The following is a 5,483-nucleotide window of genomic DNA, read 5'->3' as shown; positions in this document are numbered from 1 at the left end:
TTTTATGTTCTTGTGTGAAAAAAGCATTGTATGTGCAAAGCCAAAAATAGCCTGTAGCTCTCAAATACCACATTGGACTGGTCAGTGCAAAAGAAAATAATCAAAATGATCATCTCAGTGGGTCCACACAGCACAGTACAGGGGACTGCAGGGACTTCAGTCAAGCACTGCAATTAATGGTTTAACAAAAAATTAAAAAATAAACACACCACTTGATCCCACTGCAGGGAAAAAGATTGACTCTTGCCCCAGTGTAGCCACCGTGTCTGTTCTGAAGGTGTTTCCTCCTGTGGCACTACCCGAAGTTGGGGCAGAGGGACAGCCCCAAGGCTCACCCCCGCGGCAGAGGGCCCTAGAAACCAGAGCCCGGCGGCCGCCTTTAACTCCAGATCACACATTTTAAGCCAGCCAGAGCAGAATTACTGCCACACACACTAGCCTCTGCCCTCGCGTTTGAGCTGAGTTAGGGAAGTTTCTAACAATTCTTAACTAAGTTGTTAAGAACAGTTTTGGCCACTGGCAGCCAGGTACAGTATTTTTATAGCTAAGCACGTACTGGTTTGCCCCTGCGCTTGTACCCACTGGCCCTGGCACTCATTTTCATCAGCTTCTGTGGTTTCTATCCCTTTCTGAAACCAAACTGTTTAGTAACCCTCAGTTGTAAATAATATGAGGTACAATTTGTAGTTTATGCTTTGAAACAAATGCTTAAAAAGTCAACAGAGGTGTCCCAAAGGAAAAATATCTAGTATGTAAACAAAATTAAAAAAAAAAAATCTGAAGTAGCTTCAGAGTTTTTCTTCAAGACTTAGAATAGTTCAGCTGGAAGGGACCTACAACCATCATCTAGTCCAACTGCAAACTCAACTGCTGAAGACTGCTGTAGCATAGCTTATATTTCTCTTTCTGAAATAGAGAGTTCACAGCTACAAAGATGATATTCAAAAATGCCCCTTATCAAAGTACTGGCAGGGATCTAAACTTAAGTTTGCCATTAAATGACACACCTGCACTAGGAAAGCTGACAGCTAAATTCAGGAGAAAAGGGTTTGATTTCAGTGGGATTGTTTCACTACTCATTCACCTACTTTGCTCCTGGAACAGCTTCTTTTGATACAGAAATCCGCTTACAGGAAGACATCATTAGTGTTCTCTCCCCTTTCTAAATCTAATTTTAAAAAAAGATGGTTTCAGGTTATTCAATTCTAAAAGTAATAATTCTGTAATCTTTAAATAAATAAATTCTTTTCAGCAAACTGCTATTAGCATGGATTTAGCGTAGAGCAATCCAAGCGACTCACCAGCCCTTCCAAGGTCTATAATAGCTCAAAGGTAAACAAAACCTACTCAAATAACCATCATTTCTACTACCTCACTGCCATTCTTCCTTGTCACTCTTTTTACTAACTGGTGGTTTATAAACCCCAGCAGCAATGGGACAAATCAAACAGCAGCTGCCAGAGCTCAGAGCTGACATTGGGTGACACCAGGTTTGCTCCCTATTCAACTCCCCCCCAGCACCAGCCAGCGTGGGGACACAGGCGCTTTCCTGCGTTGGACACAGTAGGAATTAGGTCCCATGGCCACTCTGCTGCAGCCGAGATGAAAAACATCCCAAGATTAGAAGGGATTAAACTTCTACGCAAGTCCTTCACCTAAGTGGCTTAGAAAATCTGCAAGTCAGTGATTTATTACAAAGGCTTCTGAATCATCATAAAAATAAGGAAAGAGGAACCATCCCATTGCAGCTGAGCACTGGTGCTGTGTCCCTGCCCAGCTGGCACATGGTGCTCAGTCACACTGCCCAGCCCATTTCTGCTCCACACCGAGTCCTTTAACTGAACTTCACTAATGCTAAACCTGAAGCATTATTTCAGCCTTCCCAATAAACATGTGAGAGAAAGAACAGCAGCAACAGAACTAACATTCACAGCATTTTAGTAGCTACACGAGCCCTCAAAAAACTTTTCCCACATGCTTTCCTTGAAAAAGCCACGGAGCCACTTCCCAGGCAAGGCAAGCTCAGCTTTCGGGTCAGTTCCTTCGCTTCTGTTTTCTATTGCTAACTCAGAACATCTGACAATGCCAAGGCCCTCAGGACTCCTCAGAACCTGCCAGACATCCACCACGCACAGGCTAACAGGGGCATGAATGCCACATGGAAGAGAAAGCTGACAGAAGTCAGGAGACACGGCCATCTCTTTTTCCTCTGTACAGGTTACAAGGCAGCTGGCTGCTTCTCTCAAGTTTTCACAAGTCCAACACCACATTAAAGCCCACTCCAGCTACCCTGTGCCCCGTTCTAGAGACTTCCCCAGCAGAAAAGGACAACTGAAAGCAAGCTGCTCAATGGCAGGTCAGGCTTGACTAAAACCCTACGTTAGCTGGGAAGGTTAACAACCCCCGAGTGGCACATGACATGGAGATTGGAGTGAAACTGAACAGGTGCACATTTAGGATTATCAGGAATCTGTTCCTACAATGCAAATAACAAAAGCCAGAAACACTATGAAGGATTTTTCTTGAAGTAGCAAATCAGCTGCACAAGAATCAAAAAAAAGATGAGAGCAACAAAAGGAACATTTTCCAAATGCTAAGCTAGTTGTCAAGCAGCTGTCAGCCACCCCTCACTCCCAGAAGTCCTTTGATTTAGGCATGAGACATCAGCTGTGGCTGCTGCAAATGTTCCCGTGTGTTGTGCCACACATCAAAGCATCAAAGTGCTGGGGAAGGTGCAAGCTGGGTGCGAGCTGCTTCCTGCACATGCCCTAGCTAATACAGATTGCAAAGCACAGGGTTAAATAAGAGCCATTAAGAAGATACCCAAAAGCACTGGAGGGATCTAAAGCAGAGCAAGGGAACAGCTGAGCTCCTGCCCCAGAATGGTGGCTCCCCCAGGCACACCGCCCTCAGGGCTGCGAAATGGCAAGTGTGGAAAAGAGCAAAACATGCCCAAGAACCTAAGGATGCCCTTGAGAACAAAAGGGTCTTTGGACAGTTCCCTTCAACCCCAGTCTATGTGCACAAGCACTCAAGGCCTTTGCTTCTACAATACAGCAGCTCAGCAGCCTTTGCTTCTACCAAGTATTTCAGAAGCACCTGAGGCAGAAGACAACTGGAGTCCCACACTACAGTTGCTGTTACAGCCCTGTCCTGCACCACCTTCAAGCTTTTGTTCTGGCAGAAGAGGAGGGAGGCTGAGCAAGACACCACCCCCCCACTACAACGTCCACCTCTCCCTCCCTCCCTCCCGAAGGAGCAGATCAGCAGCGAGACCACTCACCCTTTTCCACGAGGGCTTCAATCTCCTCAGCAAAGATCCCCGGGAGAGGTGACCACAGCCGCGCTGGGAGGCGAAGCCGGGAGCTCTGCAGAGCTGCGTGGAGCCGTGGAGCTGCGCAGGGCCACGCTGGCCCGGGAGGTGCCACCAGCACACGCCTACCGTGCCAGTGCAGGCAGCCCGCCCGCTGCGCCCAAGGGTGGGCACCCACAGCCGCCCGGCCCACGGGGCCTCCCTTGCCCGATGGAGGGGGCCAGACAGCTGCCATGGGTGGCAATACAGGGTGACACCAACATTCTTTGCTTTCAAAGACTGAAAAAATAAGTTTCCAAGCCACTTTACACTGGGAGTGGTTTCCTAAAGATCACTGAATGAGGAGGACTGGGGCAGAGAAGTGCCATGGGCCCAGTTCCTCCTTCCTTTGCCCGCGCACACACGTACACACACGCACACTCCCACACTACTCTCTAGCAGTGTTAGTTACTCACCAGCAGCATTAGTTACTCACTAGCTTTTCAAGGAACAGCTGTGGCACTAAGCAACTGCTCCAGAAGGTTTGTGCTTCCTTTTGCTTTCCCACGGTGGGTAAGGAAGCGAGGGAAGGACAGAAAGTCTTTCTGCACGTGTCATCCCAGAACTGAGAACAGGAACAGCAGAGAGAACTGCTTGCTTTCTTCCAAGATCCACAGGCTTTTCCTTCTTTTCTACACTGATATATGTAAAAAATTTAACAGGGTTACAGCTACCTGCCATCCAAGTCCTGTTCTCACAAAATACCTTACTTCAGCATGCAAGACCAAAAAACCAAGGTTAGAGAAAAATGCCTTTAAATAAAGGGGTAGAATATTGCTACTATAGGAAAAAGTACACGAACCAAAGTGCTGGTTCAGAATTTTGCACTCAAAGTTTTTGATCTGAAGACAGTACTTAACAGTTTATTTATGAAACATGCTTTTTTTTTTTTCCTTCCCCAAAAAAATACTTAAGAGTAAGAGCAAATTTCTTGCAAGTCCTAAGCCTTCTGTCCAAAGGGGTAGTAAAGGGAGATGAGAGAAATGACCACAAAAAAAAAAATCTCAAATCCACTATCTGCATAGGTTTATTTTGAGGTTTGGAGTTGAACATTTTGCTCCAACAAGCCATCACTACCAGCAAGAAAGCAACATTTAGTTTGGTGTTACCTTGCCGGTGCTGTGTTGCTGCAGAAACAGAGTGCTTCTCCTGATGGCAGCCACCATTTCAAGACTCAAACGGTAAAACATCCTACCCCAAGTCTGTTGGCTTTATTCTACTTATTGAAACACCAAAGCACTAGATGGTCCGTGACAAGCTTCTCTGGGGATGACATGGCAATACTGATATAAGTGGAAATACACAAAGTTACTCCAGTAATAACTTTGCAACTGTCTGAAAACGTATCAGCAGCAGCCTTCAGAGTCACGAAAGACTGCAGATGTGCTCTAGATTTCCCTATCCATTTTTAAATCCACTGCCTTAACACATCATCTTCTCAGCCTCATAGCAAAGTTGGATTGAGCTCTGAGCTAGAGGAGACAGATTTGTGTTGAAGGCAGTAGAAACTGAGTTTACTCTGAGTTAGTTGCCCTACAAAATCGTACCAAGTCACAGACATCTCACCCAGGGACTGACTCAACCTTGGCAAAAATGTCCTTTTGGAAGATCTGCACTCAACCACCACTTTCAATACAGTTTACAATTAAAAAAAAAGTTCCATTAAATATGTTTAAATCTGCTGTACTAATTCACATGACCAGAGCCTGCCAGAGCCTTCGGTTTACATAGTCCCATACCTCACTAGTACAGAGTTCCCAAGAGCTTTCTGAGAGCTGAAGGCAATAGTTCAGTTGTAAATACCTTGTTCAGAAGCTCCTGCTTGGTAACTTATACTTAAATTTCCTCTTACTTGAACCTCAAATTTGTTTAGAAAGGAGCCGCTCTGACTTATATTTCTCTTATTACACTGAGTATAAATGGCTATACTAAGGTTTAGAAAGAACATTTTAGCATTTAGTCAAGAACCTAGGTCCTATAATAGACACTTTAAAAGATGAGGGCATTAACGAGGAAAGAGTAGCCCCAAGAAATGCACCTTTGGATGCACTTCCTTCTCTGCCTTGAAAGAGGATCCTTGCTCTCTGCACACCCTCTGCATTCTTCTGTCTAAAGAGGAATTCCAGCAGTA

This window comes from Strix uralensis, chromosome 12 (assembly GCF_047716275.1).
Source record: "Strix uralensis isolate ZFMK-TIS-50842 chromosome 12, bStrUra1, whole genome shotgun sequence".
Taxonomy (NCBI): domain Eukaryota; kingdom Metazoa; phylum Chordata; class Aves; order Strigiformes; family Strigidae; genus Strix; species Strix uralensis.
The sequence above is the reverse complement of the archived record's forward strand: the minus strand, read 5'-3'. Positions refer to the sequence as shown.